Source organism: Mastomys coucha, unplaced genomic scaffold (assembly GCF_008632895.1).
Source record: "Mastomys coucha isolate ucsf_1 unplaced genomic scaffold, UCSF_Mcou_1 pScaffold15, whole genome shotgun sequence".
In the NCBI taxonomy this organism is placed as follows: Eukaryota; Metazoa; Chordata; class Mammalia; order Rodentia; family Muridae; genus Mastomys; species Mastomys coucha.
This window is the reverse complement of record NW_022196897.1, coordinates 52593572-52620707: the sequence shown is the minus strand read 5'-3', so window position 1 is coordinate 52620707 and position 27136 is coordinate 52593572. Positions and strand designations below refer to the sequence as shown.

Below are 27136 nucleotides of genomic sequence, written 5' to 3'. Positions count from 1 at the left end.
TGTTTGAATAATTTTTACTTTGACTTCATTAAAAGACAGAAACTATTCAACACCAAACATAAGCTTTAAGTGACATTTGCTTCATTGTAACTTCTCCTGGTTAGCTTTTCTGTAAACTAGATACAAGTTAGAGTCAGATGTGAAGAAAGAACCCAACTGAGAAAAACTTGCCACCAGACTGATCTGTAGGCAAAGTTGACGGGACATTTCTCTGTCTGATGACTAATAGAGAAGTGTGCAACTCATTGTGGGTAGTGCTACCCCTAAGCAAGTGGACTTGGAGTGTATAAAAAAGCATGCTGCTGTGTATAGTAGAGGATTGCAAAGTCGATCATCAATGGGAGGAGAGGCCCTTGGCCCTGTGAAGATTCTGTGCCCCAGTGTAGGGGAATGCTAGGGCCAATAAGTGGGAGAGGGTGGGGTGGCAAGCAGGGGGGGAGGCAACAGGGGTTTGTTCTTGTTGTTTTTTGTTTTGTTTTGTTTTGGTTTTGAGGGGAAACTAGGAAAGGAGAAATCATATGGCATGTAAATAAAGAAAATATCTAATAAAGAAAAAGAAAAAAATGAGAAAAAAATAACCTAAAACATGCCAAAAAAAAAAAAAAGCATGCTGCATTAGCCATGGAGAGCAACTCAATTAGCAGCTCCCCTTGATGGCCTCTGCTTCAGTTCCTGCTTTGAGATTCCTGCCTAGAGTCCCTGCCCTGACTTACCTTCATGATGGATATGATGGAATAGACCCATAAGCTGAAATAAACATTTTCCTCCCCAAGTTGCCTTTGATTATGGCCTTTTTCATAGCAACAGAAAGCCAGCTAGCAATCCTGTAAAGCCTACGAGAAGCTACAGAGCTCCACTGACTTTACTTAGTCTATTACCACGTTTAAGAAATAATTATGGGGGTCTGCAGGTAAAAGTACGTGCCTCCAAGCCTGATGACCCAAGTTCAATCCCTACAACTCTTATAATGGAAAAGAAAGATCTTTCAAGTTGTCCTCTTACCTCTACACATGTGCTGTGCTGTACAGACACACACACACACAGACACACACACACACACACACACACTACAAATAAGTAAATATAACAAAAACTTTAAAGAAATAAATATGAGAGTTGGGATGTGGCTCAGTGGGAGTGCAGCTGTATAGGGCTCTGGGTCAAGCACTGATGTCACCAAACCAAAACAAAGTAGTAATAATAATAATATGTTTTCAAGTCTTGCCCCCATTAATAGTTAAGTTTAAATGGGCAGAATTATGAAAAAATTCTATATCAAAACTTCACTTATGTGCATCTTTTTACTATGAATATAACCAGAAAATGTGTGGGATAATTAATTCAAACACATCCTACTATAGTCTATGTTCCTGTTCACATTAATCTCCTTAGAAGAAGTATATGTGTGGATGGCATCTTTACTCTAGTGCATGAACATAGGCTTGTATCTGAGCCTTGCCTTTATCTACAGAATTTCAGAATTTCAGTGTCTCCATTTTGCAGCATCATATTTTTAAAACATCTATTTTTATTATTATGTTATTATACTTTACTCTATAATTATACTTTATTACTATATTACTAAATTTATTTATTTATTTGTATGTGTATGCACATGTGTACGGACATGTATGTAGAGATCAGAGAACAAATGTCAGGCCCTGTTTCCTCTCCTGCCACCAGCGAGTCCCAGGATCTGACTAAGGTCATCAAGCATGGTGGTATTACCCTTTCCCAACCACTGAGCCTTTTCGCCTCCACTACTCTCCCTCTTCTCCCCTATCCACTGTCCTGAGGTCCTGAGGATGTGCCTCAGTGGTGAAGTATGCACCTAGCATTTGCAAGCCTCTGGGTTTGAGTCTCAAAACTAGTTAATAAAACAAACAAACAAGCAAACAACAACAACAAAAAACAAAAAACAAAAAAACAAAAAACACTACTCTAGGTAAGTCCACTTAGCAAATACGTCCCAACCCGTTGATGTTGATTACAGTACTAGATGCTACAAATGGCTTACTTGTTTCTCAAACAAAGAGAAAGCTGATGATGAAATGATTTTCAGTTGCGATCTGCTTACCTCTGATGAGACTAAATTCTGCCTCCTATTGACCCATCCATTAGAGAGGTGAGCAGAAGCACACCACGATGACTAATTAACCAAAAGGATACTTTCAAAGGCATTTCTATGATGAAGAGCTTGGAAGCAGCTATAAGGCAGTGAATTAAACTGAAGCCCCCGAGAATCAGCCATCCAGATAGAATTTAGAGGAAAACATGGAAACACAGCTTCAGATACTCACGGGTAAATGATCAGGTGTGGACAGACTGACACTATCAAGACTCTCAGCACTGTAACAGCTAAAAACGTCATCATCTGATTCCTGCACAGAAGAGCAGAGTGAGGCGCTGTCAGCTTCTTCCAACGTCCCCTTTAAAATTCCACTCATAGCTGTCACATGGACCTGCAGAAGGAACGGGAGCCGAGCATTGAAATCTGTGCCCGCTGACTGCCGTCAAGGACTTGGAATCATCTTAGGGTCTAGTGCTTTGAACCACACAGACTCTGCTTCCTACAATGCTGGAAACCATTGCAAATAATTACACCCTGATTTGCTCTTATTTTTCATTCTCATTCTGGCAACAGTATGGGTAAGAAAGAGTTCAAATTGTGAGTGTGGAATCAGAAGGCTGCATTAGGCAATACGGCTTCATGTTTTCAAATGCCAAAACACCAAGTCAAATGCATTTATTTGATTTGTTCTAGTAAATCGTGTACTGTCATTGACAGAGCCAGAGTTCAGAACAAAATGGATCACTCACTTGCATGGCTGTCATACTGGGAGCATACTGATGAGGGTATGTCTGTCTTGCTGGGGATTTCTTTTTACTTAGGTACAAAGGCATCTACTTTCCTGGGGCTCTCTGTCCATCAAAAATCAAATTGGATGCTAGGAATGGCAATACCTGCAGAATTTAGATGCCTTATCATGTTTCCAGTCAATTCAGCAGAGCCACAGGGAATACTCAAGGCCTGCGCCAAGGATAGCTGAATAGATTTTACACATGACAGACTACCGTACCTAAATCTTTTTGCTGGATAAAACATTAATTTAAACTTCTTCACTCTTTGTGGCAGCATAGACAGGGAGGGCCATTCAGGTACAGGTGGATTCACAATTTTAAAAAAAAAAATTAATCTCAAGTTTGAGGAATCATTAAACCACCGAGAGTAACAAATTTTTCTGCATCTATAGAGAACAGTAAGTAATCAGGGGTCATAAACACAAATAGCGACAGTGGCAGACCTTCAGGAGGGACTAGGGACGGCTATGATAAAATTGCGCAGCCCCCTCGTTGTCTCTCTCATGTGCTGTTTATAACAATGCTACCAAGAAGTATGCCCTTTCTAAGGGGGAATGATACATAACTATAATAATAAACAGCCTCTCAATCAGGAAGACGGTAGGAGGTGGGTACTGTGATGTGACAGACAAGAGATCACATTCTCTGATCTACAAGAGAGATGCCTACTTGGGGCTAGGTCATTTTGGCTAAATTCTTCCACAGTTTAACCTACTATAACCCTACTAGGGCCTTGTTTACATAGCCAGAAATGGTCCTTTACTGTGCTAGACTTCATACTCCATATCCACTTAACACCTATTGATTTTCTTTGCAAAAGTAAAGAAGCAATTTTCAGATTGCACTGTAATTTGAAGTCCAAATTGCACTGAGTCAACAACAGAGACGAGAATAGTCAGCATTAGTAACTTGGATGGTTAACTGACTGGGGCACTAAAACCTTGTCTTCCTGATCAACACAGCCTTATGAGTAAATGCCCTTAACCAGCCATTCATTGTTGAATGAGCCAATATCACAAAGAAACCCTGGCAGCATAAGCTACAAAGGAGGGGTTGTTTTATTTAAAGTCCAACTTCAACATAGCAACTCAAGACATGGTTTCTGGTAGTATGGAGGAAGGCCGACTTCGGGGACTTATCTTGAAAAGGTGTACTTTGGAGATCAAGCTCATACCTTTCTGTCATGATTGACCAGAATTGTCCTTTGATGTTGTTGACCACCATTTCTTGGGACATTTTTTGCTCTGTGTCTGTATTCTCTGGTTCCTCAAGCCCCTAGCTAGCACATGTCTATTACCTTCAAAAGACTCTCTCACCTCATCATCCCCAAGAATTGAGAAAGAAGGACTCCAATGAACTCAATATACCTCAGTTTCTGGTATCAATTAGAGAAAGACTGGAATGTATATTTGGATAGTTGAGTAGGAAAGGAGAGGGATGGAGAGAGAAGGAGAGAAAGTACAGGTAAAAAAGAAAGGAGAAAGAGAAGATTTTTCACCCTCTGTTTTCACCAACCTGGTCCCATTTTTTGCATTCTGTCTTCCTCACTGAAATCACCATGTTATAATTACTTTCTTGGCAATGGAAGAACCCTACAGGAGGAATGAGGCTGTGGGAGAGATGAGGATACTATCCCCAACTCAGATGACTGCAGTAATAGGTGGGGAAGAGGGCATCATCTGAGCAGTTGCTATGAATGTTTTCAGTGAGTGTTTTCTTATCTACAGCTAAGTGAAGATCCTAGGCAGTATCTGAAATTGCCCTAGGACACAGAATTTTGAGACCTCATCTGGAAGAGACAGTTAACAACAAACTCAGAAACAGAGAAGGCTAGACTGGTGTTTCCTAACACCGAGTGTTGCCTTTGCTGAGTAGCTGCTATCAATCGGATATGTCTGCATCCTACTTCAGGGTTCCATGACAAGGTCCTATTTTTTCTACGTGTAAAATCTATGGGCCTACTAAGCTTTTGAAATCTACCTACTCAGAATTGAATTGTATTACTCCTAATAGAAAAATTGTTACAATTTCTATTATTACCAGAGGATCATGGTTGGAATGCTTTTGTTCTTACGTGGTTGCAAGGTTAAAAATGTTATCTTCCTAACTTAACCTGAGGTGATAGTATCAAGAGGTGTGGTTTTAAGAGAAAAGTGATGTCATCAAGGCTAATAAGCACTTTCCTTCCAAGAGTCCATCATCCCTACCCAAATCCCTACCACACCCCACACACACCCCATTCTACCTCCTCATTCTCCTCTGAGATTTTAGTGATCAAGGTCTAGGAAGAGAGTCTGTCAGATATAGAATATGATAGGATCTTGATCCTGGTCTTCCATCCCCAGAACAGAGAGAAATACATTTCCTGTTGTTAATAATCCATCCAGTACATGATATTTTGCTACAGTAGTCTAAATGGAATAAGATATAGAATATTACAATCTGAAGACATGGGGGAAATGACAGTATAATAGTTATATATATGCTCAGAGACTCAAAAAGGTATAAGCAGGTTACTAGAGTTAAGAGTAGAAAATTGTAAGTCATTAATTTATATGCTAGATTCATGGTGATATAAATAAAAGAATAACTGTTTTTGCTACAGACACAGGAAAGATTACTTAAAGAATAAAAAGGCAAACTCTAATTTGCCACTCTGGAAGAAGAACTATGAAGAATGTTGCTTATGAAGGCCTTCCTCTGAAGTTAATTTTCTAAAGTTAGTAAAGTATATAGGGCTTAGACGCATGCCTCCACGGACCTTGAGATTTGGGTTACCAGACAACTGTGAAAGAGAAAGCAGTCCATACTTATGATTACATTATGGGCCAAGACAGCTAAATAACCATGCATAAGCCAAGAGTACAGGCCAGTGTGCCGGCTCTACCTTACTGTGCACTATTTCCACATTCTCCTCTTCCTCTCACTGCGGGATTGCTTACTACTGTGTAACCGGGGTGGAGTCGTGGGCTTGGGTTGCTTATCAGAGGGTAGCTGGCAACAGCTAGCAGGGAGGAGACCTTGCCAAAGGTGATTCATGGCACAGTGCTTACCTTGCATGCACAAGGCCCAGGAGTCAGCGCTACTACAACAGAAGGCCTGATGTGCCAGGGTGGGTTGATACCTAGTGAGGGGCCTCCTTCTTCTCAGAGGAGAAGGGGAAGAGGTGGAGGGGGAAGTGCTATGTGAGGGGGGCACTTGGGAGAGAGGGGGAGCTTCGATCAGGATGTAAAGTGAATAAACAAATGGGAGAAAAAGAACAGAGATAAGTCAGTGGAGCTAGAGAGATGAAGGATAAAAATGAAAGTAGATTGGCCAATTCTGGGGACATGAGTCAAGGCAGATCAACCATGGATGAGAGATTCTGAAGACAGGGACATCTCTAAATGGGATAAAGAAAAATTGGGGAGTTTGAAAGGTCTTGGCTTTTTTTTGTTTTTTGTTTTTTTTAAATCATGGATTTAGTTATAAAAGAACAAGAGGCAGAAGAAACTAGACTGGCTGTAGGGGTTGAGACAAGTGGCTAGCTCCAAAGGTGATAGAGCGCCAGATGACAGCTAGGAAGAGCACGTTTTACCCACATAGCTGATGACATCCAGATCCCCCAATTAAAACACATCTCTAGGATCAGACTGTTAACATCTGAGAAGTTACAAGTGAAAAATACAGTCTTTGGAGGGGAAGCGCTGCAGCATGGGATGCAGTGTGCATTGCGGTGGGCAGTCCCTCAGACCAGTTGGTAAACAATCTTAAAGAGAAACTGTTTTCAATATATAGCTCCAAGACTCTCCAGAAGTTACCAGTTTGATGGGGGGGGGGGCGCGGAAAGGCTTCACTGCTCCTAACACAGTTTTCCCCTCACAGTTTTTGTGGGGGCTTAATTTTCTTGCATTTCTCACCTATAACACAGGACTAATAAGTAGCTATAAATGCTGATGACATAATATACAAACATACTCCGACAATTTCCCATTAACTGTTAGTAGCATTAGACTATGCATCTTGGTGTTCTAAAGATTGATCATTTCTATGCCTCCCTGCCATTCATAGGTATTATCTAGTCCAAGATGCATCACAAACCTGAAGAAGAAAAGACACAAGGAAAGTCTTAACAACTCTGATCCCCAACCTCTTCTCTCTTGAGCACTTCCTCTTATGCTCTCATGCTTTCTCACCTCCACCAATGGTTTGCTTTTAACATTTGTTTGTTTAGGTGTGTGTGTGTGTGTGTGTGTGTGTGTGTGTGTGTTAGTGTAAAATGCACACTGGCCATAGCATGTATATAAAGATAGGAGGGTAAATTGCAGGAGTTGATTCTCTGTCTTCACCCATCATGTAGGTTCTGATATCAAACTCAGGTCATTGTGTTTGGTGGCCAGAGCCTTTTACCAGCTGGGTTATGTAGCTGTCTTTCCTCTATCAGGTCACAAGCCATCAAGAAGTCGTTCATTAAACACAACCCTTTGATTTCCAGAACTATAAGAAACTGACTTCTTTATAAATTTAATTTTTTCTAAAACAAAATATTTGCTGAGAGGGAAACTGAACTAGATTATGGACACAAAACAGGTTGATAAATTAGAGGTGAGGGAGTAAGCCACACTGCTTGCCTTTGGGGCCATCCCATGAATAACCACTGCAAAGAGCTGTCAGGTCAAAGACAGAAATCTTCATTAAGAGCACCCTTCTTCTTGATGGTGGGCAAAGCATTGTGTGGGTCTCCCCTTTTTCAGTGACCACATCCCGCAAAAAGCCTACCTCATGCTCTCAAAGGAGTCTCTTGCCTATTTTGACAACAGTTAATGGGAAATTGTCAGAGTATGTTTGTATATTATGTCATCAGATTTTACCAAAGATCTACCTCACACTCCAGGAAAGGCATGAATGGACTACCATGGCACACACAATTTTATAGGCTGTAATCACACCAATTGTGTCACAGAAACACCTCCTTCCATAACTAGGTGTTTCATTTAATTTTGTTTAGTATTTTGGGTTACATAGTATTTCACTGACTAATTGTACTATAAATATTTAATGAAACAGCATATGTTTTGAAGAAACATTTCCAGAGGAAACAAATGTAAATCCCAGTAGCATTTCAACCGTATCTTTATATTGTTGAACACAACTTTAGGATGAATTCCTAGAGGTGGAAACATTGACATTTCCAAACATTTTGCCAGTTTGGCTGCCAGAGAGGCCCTGCCAATTTGTGTTTCTTTGATGGTGCTCTGGGATATGTTTTTACCATACCTTTGCCAATAGTGCAGCCTGCTCAGCTATTCTAATTAATACTTAGCGGTAACACGCATACATTGCCTATGTTGTAATTCCAGTGTTTCCCTCAAGTGACCAATAGGACATTAGAACAGTCTTGACATTGTCTGGTCCATGCTTCTTTAAGGCCACAGTTATGAAATTATGAGAAGCCACTCTGGAGATCACACTCATAGGTATATGGAGTGTGGCAAAAAGGATTTGCATGTGAACCAGTGACCTGATGGGTGTGCATAGGACCTAGTCACAGGAGTCTTTCAAACTGGGCATAGAGCAGTGGATCTCAACCTTCCTGATGCTTTGAGCCTTTAACATAGTCCCTCATGTTGTGGTGACCTCCCCCAACCATACAATCACTTTCATGGCTACTTCATAACTGTAATTTTACTGCTGTTATGAATTGTAATATAAATATCTGTGTTTTCCAATGGTCTTAGGTAGTCCCTGTGAAAGAGTCGTTTGAACCTTAAAAGGGGTCTCCCAGATTGAGAACTAGCCTAAAGGTTATATACTAAGGATGAGAGCATGTTCGAAAGATTCTTGGTGTGATACTACAAGAAGTAGGTGGCACGGAGAGCACACAGCTGCTAGAAGCACAATCCAATGTCAACCTAAGGAGCTGAAGTCTACCATCAACAAGAGGAGCCTGGAATGAGATGTGTCACCACTGCAGGCTGTCAGGAGCTCCTTTGAACTGACGCTCTGATTCCAGCCTGTGGGATTCTGAGCAACGAACACAGCCATGCTTTCTGACTCTCAGAGGTGCTTACAGTGTTACGCTGGTGATAATTTCTCACACAACAGAGAACTAACAGCCTAACGAATTCATTTAGCTATTGTTATTATCAATATCAAGGCCAACGTCACAGAGGCAGATCATAGAGCCAGAATCTAAACTCAGACGTCTACACGTTTGAAATCGTGCATCGTGATTTTTCTTACTCTCTCAGTGGTACCTTACTGCTTAAAATTGGTTTCCTTTTCTCCCTCCCAGCCTCTCCACCTCCTTCTGTTTACATTTCCTTTTGCCTTCCCTTTCTTCTCCAAGACAGGGTCTGATATACACTCTCATTCATTCTCTCTGTTTCTCTGTCTCTTTGTCTGTCTCTCTGTCTTTCTGTCTGTCTGTGTGTGTGTGTCTCTCTCTCTCCCCCCCCCTCTCTTCTCTTCCTCCCCGTCCTCTCCTGTCCCTCCTGCACTGCTTTCCTTTCTTCATTGTTCTTCCTGTGATCCCTTCTACCTGGTTATGATGGGAGTTCTATCAAAAGGTTTCCACTCCCTTGGAATATCCGCTCACCTTTACCTTGAGGCGTATTAAAATTCAGTAAATGACACATTGGTTCTCAGTGTGAAAACACCTACCCTTGGTTCTTTGTCACTAGCCCAGCACTGTGGCTTGTTGTATATTTTGCCTTAGGATTGTTCACCAGAGCATAACACAGTTGGCAGAAAATCAGGGGGGAAAAAGGGTTTCTGAACAATGTGTGGGTTTCTGGCTGCTTGTTTTTCTGTTTGTTTGTTTGTTTGTTTGTTCAGTGCTGGGAGTCAAACCCAGGGCCTCCTCCAAGCTAAGCAAGCACTCTTTCACTAAGCTATACCCACAACCCCTACAATTTAAGCTTTAATTACATGTCACTGGATATCTTTAGCAAAAACAAGTGAGGCTCATTGACCCCTAAAAAGATGGCTTAAATATACACTGCTGTGTTTCATACATCAATATTAATACAATGACTTAATTATATTAATTTGCAACTAATCTATTGGTTGAACATAAAATGTTCTCAATGAATGTATATATAAAATAGAAGTCACTCTTCAGTATTGTGAGTGATTGGCTCCAAGAAACCCTCTCTGTCTTAAAACTGACAAATGTTCACGTCTGTGGAAATGCATAGCACACTAGTGCCCTTCCACAGTTCATGACAGATGGCCTCTGCATTCTGCATAATGTCAAAGGCCATAAAAACATGATGATCATAGTTGTTATACCATCTTGCTTAAGGAGCACATGCCATTTTCCCCCTAATGTTTTCAACCTATATGTGTTGAATCTGTGACCAGCTAATATGGAGGGCTGACTGCTGCATTATAATGAAACAGAGCAGAGAGGCATGAAATAGGGAATGTATGCAGATGAAATCCCTCATTAACAAGGGAAAATTCAAGCGCAGCTTAGACAATAAAAAAAAAAATCTGGAATGTGAAATTTTGCCTGAATTCATGACATTTCTGATAGGCATGTTGTCACATTCAAGGGCATTCCTGAAGTAGTACATGAAAGAAAAGGACCGTTGGAGGAGGTAGGCACTGAGGGGTTAAAGGAGGCTCGGTGTCTGGCTGACTAAAACCATCCTTCACTTCATTTATTTATTCGGCAACACAATTTGCAATATACAATGCCTATCAGGCATTGTGTACAGCACTGATGTGAGGACAGAGAAAAACCCTAGCCACTGGCAATTACAGCTTAGATGGCTTTGAGACACTTACAGAAAGCAGAGAACAGTCCAGAATGGTCAAGACAAGAAGGGGGCATCTCTCTCCAGAGCTTCACTTGGATATTGTGGAATAATCTCCAAAGACAGGAAATGCTAAATCTCTAAGCTCAGTTTCTTGCTTGACACTGAGAACTATGGCTTTTGTGGGCCCCCTAGGTAAGTTGAGCATCACAGTAGGTAAATAATAAATAAGGAAATTTTGATGACTTAAAACAAGGATCACTGTGACTTAGGGGAAAGAAAACAGAGCAAAAAGAAAGCTTTCAGAGAATCTCTTCATCCTGCTAAGTCAATTCCAGCACTGCTAGAATTTCCTGGGACAGATGACTTAATTTAATAGCCAGCGTAAGGAAAGAAGGAAGGAAGGAAAGAAGGAAGGAAGGAAGGGAGAGAGGGATGAAGGGAGGGAGGGAGGGAAGAAAAGAGGGAGGGAGGGAGGGAAGGAAGGAAAACATTTGTAAAGATATTCATGCTGCTTAGGAAATTGTTTCATTTATTAAATATTTATGGTGAATCCATAACATGACAGCAAGCAACTGCTTAGACACTTCCTAGAAAAGAAACTAAATATATTTTTAACCCTGTTGTCGAACTTAGAAATATGAAGGAAATAGCAACAGCAAGACAAGCCCACCGGCCCCACTGGGAGGGAGCCAGACAAGGTCTCAGCGCAGAATTCCATGCAATTCTAAAGTTCGGTTATGCCCATGAGATCTGACCAGTCTTTTTTTTTTTTTTTTTTACATTTTTCCAAACCCCTCCTCAACTTCAATTCTCTTTTACACAGTTTTAATGGATCACCTCCTGTATTTAATATAAACACATAGCTTTTGACTACCACAATTTTGTACAGGCAAAGGCTTAGTTTCCCTCCATGCCTCAAGAATAACTTTCTGTGCCATAGTCCCTCCACAACTGAAACATCAGGAACACTTCAGGAAGATATCTCTATGAGGAAGTCCCGTGCTCCTCGGGAATGGAGCCTAAAATATACAATGTAGGAAAAATATTCATACTTTTGTAAGGTTTTCTGCTAAATATTGACTAAAGATACAAAATTTTTTAGAAAAGCATTTGTTGTTTTTCTTTTAAGTTAGTTTCATTTGTAACTAATGTAAAAATGAATCAGGGGAAAAAAACCCACAGAAATGTGTTATGTTTTCTTGACTATTTTGAACTACTATGTTAAAATGGAATGTCTTAACATAAAGGCTGTTGAAAATATAAGACAGGGTTACTAGCTCCTCCTCATTTTTATCATGCATACGTATGCAGGCATGGAAGTGCATGTTCACATGTGTGGTCACCCATTGTGAAGATATGCCTACATATATTTGTCCTTGTACACTCTTCCTTTATCTCTCTTCCTTTTATGCTTTGAGGCAGTGTCTCTCAGTCAAACCTAGAAGTTGCTGATGGGTCTAGAGTCTATAACCAGCTGGGTCTCCTGTTTTGGCCTTCCCAGACTGGAACTGTGGGGACTGAGCTAATGCTGTGCCCACCAGATCTTTGCAAGGTCTCTGGAGCTCCAAACTCCAGTCCTCGTCCTTGCCCAGGAAACATTTTAACCACTGGCCCATCTCCCCTAACCTGTCTTATCTAAATTTTCAGTGATGATGTTAATGTCCTTAAAGTTCCTCTTCTCCTGTCCATGATGTCCATGCTGATATACATTGCTGATACCCATCAGGATAATCATACCTTGAATAAATTGTTTGAAATCTTACACGGAGTCTCTGACTTCACAATCTGTGCATTCAGCAACTCTTAAGTCAAACTATTTCACCCATTGTTGACATCTAAACAACTGACTGAGACATACAGTGAGTGTCCTAACCAGTGACTGAGGTTTGTGGATTCTCCAAATACTATCATTGGCTTGATAACAAACTCCTTGCCCTTGATACATGAAAGTACAACTAAAGTGCGGTAACTGCTTTATACTAACTGAATCGCCTTTCCTTCCTATATAACTCCTACACTAAATAGTAGGCACTAATAGAGAAGAAAGCAAGAGTGTCATCTAATCTATAACATTTTTGAGTTATGACACCAGGTAGTAGATGTTAATGTGAGTTTTTATTTGCCTGGATCACTTTACATATGTAACATATGTGAAAATGACAAAATCTGCCTCAAGCTTTCTTACCCTGATGTTATTACACTTTCTTGTCAATTCCGGAGCTTCATTTCCAGAAATGGGGGCTCATTTACCAAACTAGCGTATTGCCATTACAGACGTAAAGTTGCCTACCTATGTTATGGAGGAAGCTATTAAATATTAATTTTCCTTAGTGTAGTTTATGAGACTTGAGAGGCCTGTGCAGAAGCATCTACAAAAGTAGCAAGCCACTTTTAGAAAATAAAGAGACATAAAACTTTATAGATGTAAGTAATAAACTGCATGTTTGCGTTATTTAACATTGCAAGTGCGTGTACTTGGTACATAATCTTCAGGAGCTTCACGTATACCTTGACTGTGCCTGATGATGAGGTTGTTTGCATGGGGACCATGACCAGCTCTTGGTCCTTCTGACTGGTTAGTGTGCTTTTCAATGGCAGCAGCATTTATGCTGAAACTTTACTCACATTTTTAGAGAAAAACTAAATATGCCCCACTCTCCTTGGGCCCCCAGAAAAGGAAAACAGTAATGTGCTTGCTGAATTTAACTGCATATAATGCACTGGTTAGACGGTAAGAATTTTAGCACGTGGTTTAAGCGTGTAGTTCTGTATCTGCTACACTGCTCACCCTAAGTCTAACCAGCTAAGATTACTATTATGAAAATAAAGTATTCCATATCAAAGTTATTTAAGCAAGCAGTAAAGAGATAAGCAAAGCGAGATCCTCATTTGCATTACAACAATAAGCAAAACTCAAGCATTATGATGATTTCCTTTCTGAGTAAATGATAAAGGAAACGCTCAGGATGACAGTGTGCTGTCTTCAAAGCACTCATAATGAAAATATTTTAATTTGAGAAATTGCCTAGAGCAAAATAGGATGATAATTGTGATGGGCTTTTCTTCTTATAAAGAAAAGCCATATTAAAAAAAAAAAAACACTTTACTTCAAACAAAGGAGAACATTTCAAACATACATGTGCATATATAAAAATGTATTAAATTTAAAATGAATTACCTTAATATTAAAGCAATTTCTTTGGCTTGCTAGAATGGATAGTCTTTTATTCACTAGATAGATTATCTAGGTAAGTTAATGACTGAATTAGTAAAATGTGGTCTGGGCTTTGAGTTAAAATGGTTCTTATTCCATTGTGTCCAGATCCAATTTAATTACTACTCATGGCCTGGGCCTGGGCATGTATTTCCAGTATTCTTTTATTTATTTATTTATTTATTTATTTATTTATTTATTTATTTATATTTTTTTAGTTTAACAATACATTAAAAATATTTTTTTCATTTTTCAACCTACACAGTACATGGATGGCTAAGTTCTGCAACCTGAGGAGAAAAATAAAATCAAACACTGTGCAGAGGGAGACCAAACAAACCTATATTTACATCTGAAAACCAACTACAAGCCTATATTTACATCTGAAAATCCGGCTGCACTGGGAGAACAACTAATGGCCTTGTCGTATCTCACTGAAGAGCTTTGGAAGGCTCCCATTGCCTGTATCATCTTTCATGCTTTCTCCTCTCTTTTGCCTCCAGTACAACACAGACACTCAAGCCGTGCACGGGCGGCGAGCGCACACGTGAGCACACACACACACACACACACACACACACACACACACACACACACCACTTTTCCCCTGCAGACTGCAGTAGAAGCCGCCACAGTTGTCTCCTTTTTTGCCATAAACCTTGCAGACATCTGCCAGCGCCTGATAGGAAATGCTGATGGAGAAAGGATTTATCTACTTCCCATCCAAAATATGTGAGCCATTAAGGAAATTATAAGAAGCAACAACAATGCACTCTGCTTTTATTCAGAACCTTTCCCTTAGTGGTTATTAAAAGGATGATATTTTTAGCTAAAGAAAGCAAAATGCATCTGCAGCAGCTGGTTTCCAAGGCAACAGAATAATTTAAAACCATGTGGAACTCTCCTCTCTAATTTTCATCAATCCCTCTTCATTCCTAGAGGTAGCTTTGTTCAGAATTTATAATTCCTTTTAAAAAAAAAAGTCACTGCATTGATTTATTGTCTCTGCCACATTCCAGAAGGCTGAATATTTAGTTAGATTTGCATAACACCTTACATTCCTTAGGGGTGGGAAACTTGAATTAATTGCAATCATCGTTTTGTTTGAAAAACCAAAAATTACTGTTAAAGAAAAATATCAACAATTAGAAACACAGAGAAATTTTAGCATTATGTCATGATTTTTGAAAAGGAGAAATGGCTCAAAACCAACCATAGAAGAGATCAGCGTAACATCTGAGCATTTAAAGATATTAAGTATATTTAGGAAGTTCAAAAGAGGTGTTCATTAACGAATAATCTTTACCCACTATCCAGCAGTATTTCTTTACCATTTCATTTCTTAAGAATTTGTTATGTTTCTACCATCTTATTCAAAGGGTTGTACCACCCATCCTCCAAATCAAAGCAAAAATAAGACCAGATTTTCTTAGAAATTACAGTCATTCTTAGTGTTAATTCATTCAAGGGCATCAAAATATTTACATCACTATTATGATTTTGTTTCACTCCAGTCAACAGGTATTAATTGGAAGCCAATGTGTCCACCGGCTGTACTATTATTTAAGACCTCAAAGGTAATGAGTTCCTTTCAGACTTAAATGATCTTATAAAATATAATCAACATAGGAGCCAGTGTTGTGGAATAAAATTATTTTACCATCTTTACTACTATAAATATGTCATTTAGTCCATGCTGCTAAAAAAAATCTTTCCTGGATTTCATAAAAGAAAATAAAACTTAATGCCAGGCATTATAAGCAACTAGTAAAGTCAAAACTTTAGACGTAGGAACACATAACTGCCCTAAGGCTTTTGCTAGCAGTGTGTGGTGGAATTTCTAACATTGACGTATCTGATACATAAATGGAACGTGTCGGTCAGGCACTACTTTTCACAGCAAAGCCTCATCTTTCTCAATTAGACTTCTGTGCTTTTAAAGGAAAACCGTCCCGTGCATGTTGACAGCTACCGATAGATCTTTACTTCATCACCCCATGCAAGCTTCACATTTGCTGACAAACGCTGCAGCTACTCAGGGCATGAAATGCATAGAGAGAAGAGGGCTTACATGCACATAGACCGTTCATTCAAAGTCTAGGCTAAAAGAAACTATAAACTTAAAAAAAAAATCATAAGCTCCTTGCTAGGTGGTAAATATAAAGACCCCCACACTGAATCCAATATGTTCAGAGAAGGTTCCATTTTCTCCGGACCTGTGGAATCTATCAAGCTTTTCTCATGCCTCCCTTGGTTTCCATGAACACAGCCTTGATAAAAACACACAAAGACACGGGATTTTATCCGTCCGTTGTGCTCAGTGACGTTTGCTTAGATGACTAACCAGAAAAAAAGATATGTCCCTCGTGTTTTTGTGCGCTTTTGTATTTAAATCGGAAAAGGGGTTTTGCAAACACAAGGAGCTGCTCATCAAGGCTTCCCGTAGTCAAGCGAGGGACCGGTTTCGGGAAGTGCCTTTAGGATTCCCACACTCCCTAAGATGCTTCTACTAGAACCCGAGCATTTCCCTTAAAAAGGGGGGGGAGAAGAAGAAGTAGAAGGGAGGGAGGGAGGAAGGAAGAAAGAAGAGAAGAAAGAAAGAAAAGAAAAAATAAATTTCTTTTCGTGTTTTTTTTTTTTTTTTTTTTTTTTTTTTGCTCTTACCTGTAAATATGGTCTCTGTACTTGGGCTCCGGCAGAACACACTGAGAAGAGCTCACTCCGCCCTCCATCCATCAGGCCAGAGCCAACCAATAACAAAAGCCAGATCCAGGCGTCCTCCAGCTCTTGCTGCCTGCCTGCTCCCAGTCCTTGCTCCCTCCCACCTCGAGCTTTTAGAGGACAAATCCCTGCAGCAGAAGGAGGAAGGCGGTGGAAAAAAAAAAAGAAATATGGAGAGACGAACAGGAAAGAAAAATATTTCAAACAACAGCCAGCTGGAGTCAAAATTCTTGTTTTGGGTGTAGGAAATCGGGGTTAATCTATGCCTTGCCCACCATAAATCAAAGCAAACTTTGAGGAAAGCCTAGGTAAATTGCCTGTTTCCCCTCACCCCACTGATTTTTTTTTTCTTCAGTAGAAAAAAAAAATAGACGTCCTCATTGTACATTTTGAATTATAGGCAGAGAAAGAGACTGACCATCAATACTGCCTTTTCAAAGGGATCCAATCGAAATGAATCAAACATGACATCTCTTACTAGTGACTTGACAACCTCTGCTTGGCAGTGTTTCTATTCATAGTTCTGGGGCCAGATCAGCAGAATACACATTTTTCAAACAGAGTAGAAGAACATTCAAATATTTTAGAGTTGTGCGGTTTGTACAACTTTAGATTCCTTAGACACCAGCATTAATTTGTGAATACTGGAGCTTGTTAAAGATTAAAGAGGAATCAGCCACTTGGTTGCAAAGTCTCAAAGTGACTAATTGGACTCTAATTTTGCTCTAATAACCCTGGGCAAAATCATTTCACTTCTGAACTGAAAGGCATAACATGAATCAAAGAACAATTGAGGAAAACATCAGATTAGATTTATTTAAGGCAGCAAAGCAAATTCATATGCAGCTTCAAGAGGGAAAATTGCTCTCATTTAAGAGGTCTCACTATCCAGCTGTGGCTAGCCTGGAACTCAGGAAGTGCACCAAGCTGGCCTCAAACGAAAAAAGAGACCTACCTGCCTCTGCCTCCTGAATGCCGGGATTAAAGGCCAGTGATAATCACAAATAGCCAAGAAAGCTAATCAAATGAGTGAACAACAACAGACCCTAATAAAACAAACCAGTATTCTTTGTATTTAAAATGGTACTAATTGAATCAGGGAGAAAATTCAGTAGGCCAAAGCTCTTGCCCCAAAACCTGACAACCTGAGTTCAATCCCGGGGTTCCATGAGGAAGAAAGAGACAATGCCTTTTTGAAAGTTGTACTCTGACCTCTGTACCAGTGCCATGACATGAACACACATACCCACTCACCCAACCCCCCCACACAATTAATATAAAATGTAAAACTCACTGATGATTGCAGCCATGTGATGAGATATTCTAAGAAAGCTTCCTCGAGAAGACATGCATTCGTGGCTGTTTTATTTAAGGATTCATTTGTGTGTGTGTGTGTGTGTGTGTGTGTGTGTGTGTGTGGGTGTGTGTAGGCTCTAGGAGGAATCTACTAGAGTTGGACTTTTATGTTGTTGGTTGCCTAACATGGTTGATGGGAACTGAAGTCTAACACTGTAGAAGAGCCGCAAACTCTTGACCACTGAGCCACATTCCCATCCCTCAAGCTAACAGGTTTTCTATCACCCAGTGTTCATCATGGAGGTGTAGAGATATCTATGGACCTTGTTCTGCAGTTTCATAGTTGAATGGCTTTATGGGAATAAAACCAAGGGGAAGAAAAGGAGATAAATAGGGAGTCTTCTTTATGTATGGAGGTAACTTGCCTGAGGACACACACTGGCTAGTCTAGGGATAATAGTAGGGAGGACAAAAGGAAGTGGCTGGTGACTTAAGCAGACTTTATAAAGAATTGCTCTGGGGCTGGATATTCGGTCAGTGCACACATGTATGAGTATAATACATGTAAAGAAGCTGTGTCCGCAAAGGCTAATCGACTGATTAGAACACCAGACATGCAGAATGGTTGGAAGTACATGAGCCAAGTTATTTCAGAGCATCTTTAGTCCCTTAAATGCCATTTACTGCCCTCCTTTATACATAACCTGGCATCTTTGATAAACATCAGGTGAATCTTTTGGACTGTATTAGCAGACCTCTGTTTCTACCAACCAAAGGACCAACAATGCTGATAGATAGCAGCTAAAACAATGGTTCTTAAACCGTGGACCCAGACCTCCACAGGGATCACACAGCAGATATCCTGCATACCAGATATTTATATTATAATTCATAACAGAGGCAAAAATTGCAGTCTTGAAGGAGCAATGAAATCATTTATTGTTGGGGGTCACCACCGCATGAGGAACTAACTACACTGTATTAAGAAAGATGAGAATCACTGATTTTTCCCCAACTTTGCCATAACGTGCCTACTTGGCTGTGTCCACTGATGTATTTGAAAAGTATATTATTTTATAGTCTTCATTGTTCTATTTCAACAACAACAACAACAGAAAAGCTTGTGAATTTGCTATGCATTACAACATAGTATTTGACTGAACCTGAATCCATCTTCCTAGGCACTCATATTTGGCTCTAAAATAGAGCATCTCTTCCTGTGAAGAGAGAGCTATTGCTTTCATTAATAAGTGTTGAACAGTATCTATCAGGCCATGCAAGCCTTAGGTATGGAAAAATAGACTGATTTTACTTTGGCTATATGATTTTTTTGAAGTAGATTTGTGAGTTTTTTCTTGAGATTATGTTTACTGAAACTTTGAGGGATATTTTTGAGGTCCATAGATGATACTGGAGAAATTGAGACCCTCCCTTGGGGTTCTTAAGCCGCCAATTTTGTTAGAGTTTAAAAGAAAGAAACAACAACAACAACAAAGAAACCCCAGCCAGGAGAGCTGTAAATCTCAGCAGCTGCTGAGGATGGAGAATAGAGGAGAGCGGAAAACCATACTGTTTGAATTAAGCAAGCATAGAGGTCAGCTATGTGGCAAGCAGCTAGCTGCACATAGTGAGGAAGTCAGGGTGGCTCACTTTAGGGAGAGTGAAGCCTAAAGTGTTAGGGAAGCCCCTGTTTAGCAAAAGCATGTTTAGAAAACAGATAGAGGAGAAGAAACTGTTATGCCTTTCCGAGTAATTCAGAGAAGTGAGCTGACTTTCCAAGCAGCAGGGCTGCGCCTCTGTGAGAGATAACACTAACGGGTGGGAATTCAAGAAAGGGAAAAATGCAGCAGATCATTAGAAGTGTAATTACTCCACCTTTCTCTTTAGCTCGGCGTAAGTAGAATCCATCTTAGGGGCTGGGTGTGTAGGGCTGGGGGGGGGGGTGGTCTTTGAACTGTCCAATTGGAATGTTTGTCCACTCAGGCTCAGCCCAGAGATTTGGTTCTCTTGATCACCAGTATGTTTCCCTTAGATCAGTATTGTATCAGTATGAGGAGTGTTAAACTACCCTTTCTTTTTAAGCTTTAAGTTCTCTATAGAGAAAAATGTTTTCACAAACACTGTGGTCTAGTTCCCAGGAAAAGCTAGAGAAACCCTTAGGCTGGACCATCTTTCCTAAAGAGGTGGATGGGACATCAGAATCAAAATCACCGGTGGAAGTTTATAACCCGGAGTTCCTAGGGCCTCACCCAAAGTAAAGGAATCTCATTTGAAGAGGTTGTGGCTCACCACTCTGAGCAAGTTCCGGGGTGATTTTAATGTGAGCTATTGTTTATAATGTGAGCAGAAGTCACAGAGGAGTGTTCTCTAGAAGTAAAGTTTCTTCAGGTGATGGTACTATTTGATTTGGGACCCTGGACAAAGGACTGAGGTGCATATTTTACATATCAAGGCAGACCTGGCCTTCAGGCTCTCTCTCTCTCTCTCTCTCTCTCTCTCTCTCTCTCTCTCTCTCTCTCTCTCTCTTTCCCCTTCCCCCCTTTCTTACCATGGCGATGACTCCCCTGGCATCAATCTTTGGGGCCAATGAACACACCCAAGAGCAGCTTCCCAATAAACCAACATTTAATATATTCTAATCTGGCTTGAATTGTCTCATTTCATCAGTGGAGAAATAACCTATCAGGTTCCTTTACAGTTGACTCATGGGGCCTGGGTTATAGATCCCATTTGGAAATTTTCAACATGTAAGAAATGATTACAACACTGAAAGTGGATGAGGCTCCTAAAGGGTTAATGTGTAAAACTGTCAATTGGTAGTAGAAAATCAACCTACTACAAAAAAAAAAAAAAAAAAAAAAAAGCCGGGCAATGGTGTCTCATACCTTTAATCCCAGCACTTGGGATCAGAGGCAGGCATATTTCTGAGTTCGAGGCCAGACTGGTCTACAGAGTAAGTTCCAGGACAGCCAGGGCAATACAGAGAAACCCTATCTGGAAAAACTGGAAAACAAAAACAAAAACAAAAAAAAACTTAGCAAAGACCGGAGTAGAGATTTCTTCTAAGAAGACATAAAAATAGCCAACATTTGAAAGACTGATCAGAATTGCTAAAAATCGGGAAAATGGCATTTAAAATATTTATGAGATTCACCTCCCCCAATATTATATTTTAGTCCATCCTTTGACAAAGTACCTGACATCAATTTAAGGAGGTGAAAATACATGTCAACCAAGGCTTCTAAATGAAGGCTGTACCTTATATGAGATCCTCTAAAAGTTTCTTTAACCAATAGAACTTCAATGATTGTGGAGGTTGGAACGTTGCAAGTACAATGTCTGGTTGCATTTACTTCAGACTATCTTTGGGTTCCTGGATAGCCATCTCTTGCCCAGCTCCTGGAGTAAACATCCTTATGTCATGTGAAACCTTTGCAATGCCTTAACTTAGCAGACTTCTAGTGAAAAGGTCAGCTCAGGAACTTTGGGAAGGTCATGGATCAACTTGCCCCTCTGGAAGGGAGAGGTTAATTAACATTCCTCAGATCACAGGGTGAGAACCAACCTGCAGTGGGAACACATTCCGCAGGATGGACCTTCAGACAAGGGAAGTCCTTGCCACCTCATTCCCTAAAGACCAATCAGTTTAAAAAGTCACACCGTTCTACCAATCACATTGTGTCTAATGGCTGCTGCCCTGAAAACTCTATAAAAGCTCATTGTACAAGCTGTGCATGATCACCGCTTCACCTTTGGTGCAGGATGACCCCAACAAGTTGGACCAATAAATTCCTCTTACTTTTTGCATTGGTTCTGGCTCCCCGTCATTCACTCAGGGGTTCCCTGTAAGGCTTGTCAGAGTCTTACATTAGATTCCACCAACCCAAAGCTAAAAATGTTGTAAAAGTGAGAATTGGGTCACTCTAGCAACCTTCTTACTACCTGAATGTATAACATAACTTATCCTATATACCTTAGCACTAGAAATATAAAAAAAGAATAGACATCCAAATCAGAAATTCATACTAATAGATTTCATACTATATGCACACTGAATCATAGGAATCAAAAAAGAGTCCCATTTTATATATATTTCCCAGCAAAACTTTCCTTGTATCCTCAACTTTGAGACTCATCAATGAGAATAAAAGACTTGGTTTAAGAATCAAACTCTAAGGTTTCTTTACCTTTAAGTCAAGGTTCTTTACCAGGAAGTCAATCGAAGGTTCATACCAACTTACAGAAGGGGAGCCAGGAAGGCTGGGGAGAGAGCAAAACATGAGGCGGTAGAGAAATGTAAAAGGATACACTCCAAAACCAGCCTTTGATCAAAGTGCAGACCTTGACATTGCTTTGGAAAGCCTCCGGAAGCTGGTTCTAATGTAGTCTTAGGCATTAACCAGAATCACAGTAAACTTCATTTTAAGAAAGCTGCTCCAGTGTGTCACATGTTCCTTTAAGTAGAGAAGTATTACTGTCAGCCATTGAATTTGACTTTCCTTGCCAAATGAAGGTGAGCTGTACCTGACTATGAGTGGCTTGAATACTATGGACTGCAGTAGCTGTAAAAATGGACAGAAAATAAATGGAGATAAGTTGCATGCTTCCTATATACTTAGGTCAGTGTCTAGCACCAGACCAGGTGTCAGAGATCTGGCTCTGCCACCATGAGTCTCTTAGAACACCAGTTTGACAATGCTAACAGGATGGAGCTGACTGAACTGAGTGGTGGAGCTGCATTGTTACTGGAGACAGCTTCCTGAGGAGCAGTGACAGTTGGAGTTTGAGATGACCATGAGGGGCTGCCTATACATTGCCTAACTTGCCAGAAGCCAAGTAAACTGATCTGAAATATGTCAGAGTGATTTTAAAAACATCTCCCTTGACCGAACATACAAGACCTCTGATGGTTAAGTAGCATGGTTTAAACAATGGATGAAAAAGTAAAAGAACTGCCAACGTTCAAGGAAATCCAAAATCAGGCAGCTTGTCATGGGAAATGGATCCAGATTATATGAATTAACTGGTTAGCTTCCTACACTGAACTGCAGTGCTCAGGGTCTCAGACTCTATATAATGAGCACCCAGGAAGAAGATATGCTGTGGCTTTGACCAAATGATGCAATACAAGTTCCTTCTCTCTAGCTGACTGAGCGTGAAATATGCTGAGTGAATGGAATTAGGAGGTTTAGGGAGAGAGGCCTTTGAAACTAAGATCCCTGGAAGTACCAAAACAAAAGCTGATAAAGGCTCTCAGACTAACCAATACACAAGACTTGATTCAGCATCTACATTTGAAGAAGACAAAGAATCAAATTTGATTCAACTGACCAAGACATCTCATGTATTGCTGTAACTTCCCAGGAGTCCTAAGAGATCCATGACCCTGTGTGAGAACTTTAACAGTCATAAATGTTTCACAGAACTTCATGGGTACTGATATAAATTCATAAGATACTACTTATCAGTAGCCTATGAAAAACTACCATGTTCTTCTAAAAGTATGAATTCAAATATATCTGGCATTTTTATATAAAGACAATGTTCTGGGTACTAAAATACTATAATAGTATTGCCAAGTTGCTGATTTCACCAAGTTTACATTTCATTGAAGGCAAATTATATCTAAACAATAATAAGCATGTTATATATCTACATAACAAATTAGTAGGTTGAATAGTCTGTGGGTAGTACTGCATCTTAAATAGAGATGGATCTCAATAGTTATGTTTGCTGCCCTGGAGATAAATCCTAGCTTTTTGTGTAACAAAAGGAAGATCATAGACAGTAGTGATAACTAGAATCCAAATTAACACAAATAAGATTGAGCGATGATTAATCTCAGTTATTAACTTGATGAGGCATTGGAGACAGACCCTCTTAACATACCTATGAGAGATTGTCTTGATTAAATTTATTGGGGTTGGAAGACCTGCCATTGTGGGTGGCCTCAGTCCCTTGGCTGAGATTCTGGAATATATAAAGTAGAGAAAGTGAGTTGAGCATAAGCATTTATCATTCTCTTCTTCCTGGTTATAGACACAGTGTGGGCTGCTGCTTAAAGTGAAGAACCAGCCTGCCTTTGTTATAGGCTTAAAAACAATCTTATACCTGCCCAGAGAAGCATTGCTGGTATGTGCTGTGTCACATGTACATCAGTAGATAGCAGAGAGGAAAGAAGCTATGTTCAATATTCTGACCTATGAATGTCTGAATGATTAAAAGCCTAACATTTCCTGAAAAGAGAGAGCCTGACATGATCACCAGACCTGCACCATTGGTCCTGGACAGGGAATTAGCCTGAGATGACCATCAATCAGGTGCAGTGCAGGTCTAGGGTGGGCAAGGAAAGAGCATGTCTGAGATGACCTCAGCCTGGTACCTTAATGTGTGAGCAGGACATAGCACTCCTGAGACAACCTCAGACTCTCAGAGACTCTAGTTGCCTCTACAAGGAAGTGGTGGAGAAATGGAAGACAATGAGAAACAGAAGGATGTGGGCACAATGAAGAGAAACCCAACAGAAAACTCAAGAGTACTGAGGAACAGCCTGATTTGAGTGGCCAGTGATACCACCTGGGACAATGGTGTAGTCCTGGCCCATGCTGTCACCAGGAGCCACAGCTGGGTCTATGGCTCTGAATCAGCAGGTGTCTGTTACCACCAAAGTCCAGGTGGATATCCCTAGTCTGAGCTACTGCCTAAGGACATGTTGATGTCTGAGAGCTGTGCAGAATTGGCCCCACCACCCATCTGGGCATCGTGGGAGAGCTGGCCCCAGGGACATGAGAGTAAGAGACCTGATCCCACTCCTAGCCAGCTGCAGTTGTAGAAGTTGTGGGTGAGCTGGCCCCTGAGGATACAAGCATGGATGACCTGGTCCTACCACTTGTCTCCTGTGCAATGGTGTGAACAAAAGAGAGATAACCACCTCCTCCCTTCCCCCTCACCAACTGTTGAAGGCCAGAGACGTACCCCTGAGGCCATCAGAGCAGGAAAGCTGACCATGCCCCTCTCCTGTTGCAGATTTTGGGAGAACAGGCCCTACACTTCACCTGGGAAGCATATAGGGCTAAGTCTGATGACAAGGGCTTGTGTGAGCCAGCCACTAAGGCATGAATATGACAGAGCTGGCCCTGAGACCTATCTGCAGTGAAGTGACATGAGAAGGGAGAGATGCCCCCCTACCTCTTGACCCTTGCCACTAATGGCAGGCAGGAGAGCTGGCCCTGAGGTCATCAGAGTTGGAAAGCTGGCCCTGTCCCCTCACCACCTGCAGCACAAATACAGCTGTCATGGAAGTTGGAGTTGTGGGTGAACTGGCCTTGAGGGTATGAGTATGGGAGAGGCAGCCCCACCCCTTAACTGCTGGGTAGTGGCAAGGTCAAGGCAGACACCCTCCTCCCCATTCTCTTTTCATCTATGGCAGTCGGGAGAGCTTTCGCTGGAGTCATGAGAGTGGTAAAACTGGCCTCATCCCTCCCTGGCTTCAACACTCAGGAGAGCAGGCCCTGCACCTCAACTAGGTGTCAGGGTAAACCCGACCTTGGGAACGGAGGTTGCTGCTAAACCAAGCCTGAGGGTCTGAGAGTTAGAGAGCCAGCTGACGAGCTCATACACCTTATAGGCCCAGATGCTGGGCTTTGAATTGGCCCACTCCAACATCTACCCCACAAATGAGCTGCTGAAGTGCATGAAGGAGTGGTGCTATAGATCTAAAACTACAGGATTTCCATGATACAAGGCAAAACCAGGATATCCAAGAGGAATCCCAGTGAGGTTCCAGTATTGATAAAGTAGCAGAAGCCAGAGGTCTCATACCAGACCAATGACTCTATGCAATGAACATGTGCAGGCAAAGAAATGTGGGCAAAAGTGTATACTGTGACACACTGTGACACACTACAGCTTCCACAAAGAGATTTTTTTCTTCTCTGTTTGAGGGGAGACTCCAAGGGTTGAGGGTGTGTACAAGGGGCGGGGAAAGAGAGGGATTGGAGTGCATGATGTAAAATTCACAAAGAACCAGTAAAACGATTTTAAAAATCCTATCATAAGGAAAAACAGACTCATTCTTGTTTATGATTAAACCTCTGTTTCTCAAGAATTGGGCTATATTCTACCTCTAACTTTAAATATAAATGGTTTTATACTGCCTGTCCCAAGAATGGCAACCATATCTTTGTTTCAACGAGTTATTTTGTAACCCTACCTTGGTTTTTAAATGTTATATGAACACCCATGACTTCCTTGCCATGACTATGATTGTCTTGTTATACCTACCTTACGACCATGTCTATGTTTCAACAGGTCATTAGGACTAACTTGTGTGTTCTGCTCCTGTAACCCTGCCTATTTTGCCTGACCTGGCTTGGAAACTTTCTACCCCTAGCTGTAAAAACCTTGCCTTCCTCCCATCCAGGCTGGCTTCTCAAACCTAACCTCAGGAGGAAGCAGCCTGTGTACAGAAATAAAAAACACTTGCTTCAATTAATTGCCTGCTTTGCCCATAATGATTTGGGTTGGTGGTCTTTCTCCTTCCATCTTTGGGATTAACACAGGCTCATGTTGACTTCCCTGTGGTGATAGATTGTATCCTCCTATTGTGAACTGGAAAAAAAATCCTTTCTTCTTAGTGTTAATCTGGGGTTAATTTTACAAAAAAATCAATTTTCAGATGTTCTTCACGAATACCTGTAGTTACAGCATTTGAGACGATGGGACAAGAAGACTGAATTTGAATCCATTCTATGAGAAAGTAAATTAAACCTTAAATTGTTATGATGTTCAGGATCAATCTTAGGTATCATAAAAGGTGGGTACTATTTTAGACTGCTTCCTAAATATATTATTGCAAGTTGCTATAGAAATCTGCCTACTCCTTTCTCTTTTGGAATGATTTTAAATGAGAATTTTACAAAGAAGTTTATATTTATTCTACATAAAACTTCAGGACTGTACTCAGCTGGTAGAAGAATATTATTGATATCTGCAAGTTGTCCTCTGACTATCACACATACTATGGCAAATGTATGCGCGCACACACACACACCATAAATAAATTAAATAAATAAATGAAGTTCATTCAGATTGTCTCTACTGAAGTACCACAATAATTATTGGTTATTGAATGTCATGAATCAATAACTACCATAAATCTGAATAAAGTCAAGTTAGGTGATCACTGGAATTAGAGAGTTTAAAATATATTTGCCCATGAAATTTGGATTTCTTGATAAAAATGGGGAAAATGTAATATTAGCTCTTTATTAGCACAGACAGACAGTGTAGGCAAAGT

General features: G+C 40.6%; 1 protein-coding gene and 1 pseudogene across 2 annotated transcripts in view; one reads left to right on the top strand and one right to left on the bottom strand.

The window, feature by feature from the left end:
* Nucleotides 1-16634, bottom strand: part of Csrnp3 (cysteine and serine rich nuclear protein 3) — a 196284-nt gene extending 179650 nt beyond the window's left edge. Inside the window, exons 1-2 of one of the 2 annotated variants that reach the window (XM_031370475.1) lie at nucleotides 16486-16634; nucleotides 2301-2462 (exon numbers count right to left, since the gene is read on the bottom strand). The gene's annotated coding sequence lies outside the window, so the exon portion shown is untranslated. The remainder of the gene's footprint in view (nucleotides 1-2300; nucleotides 2463-16485) is intronic. The other variant, XM_031370476.1, reaches the window with a different exon arrangement.
* Nucleotides 16635-23948: 7314 nt separating this feature from the next.
* Nucleotides 23949-24072, top strand: LOC116092793 (annotated as a pseudogene).
* Nucleotides 24073-27136: the final 3064 nt, after the last annotated feature.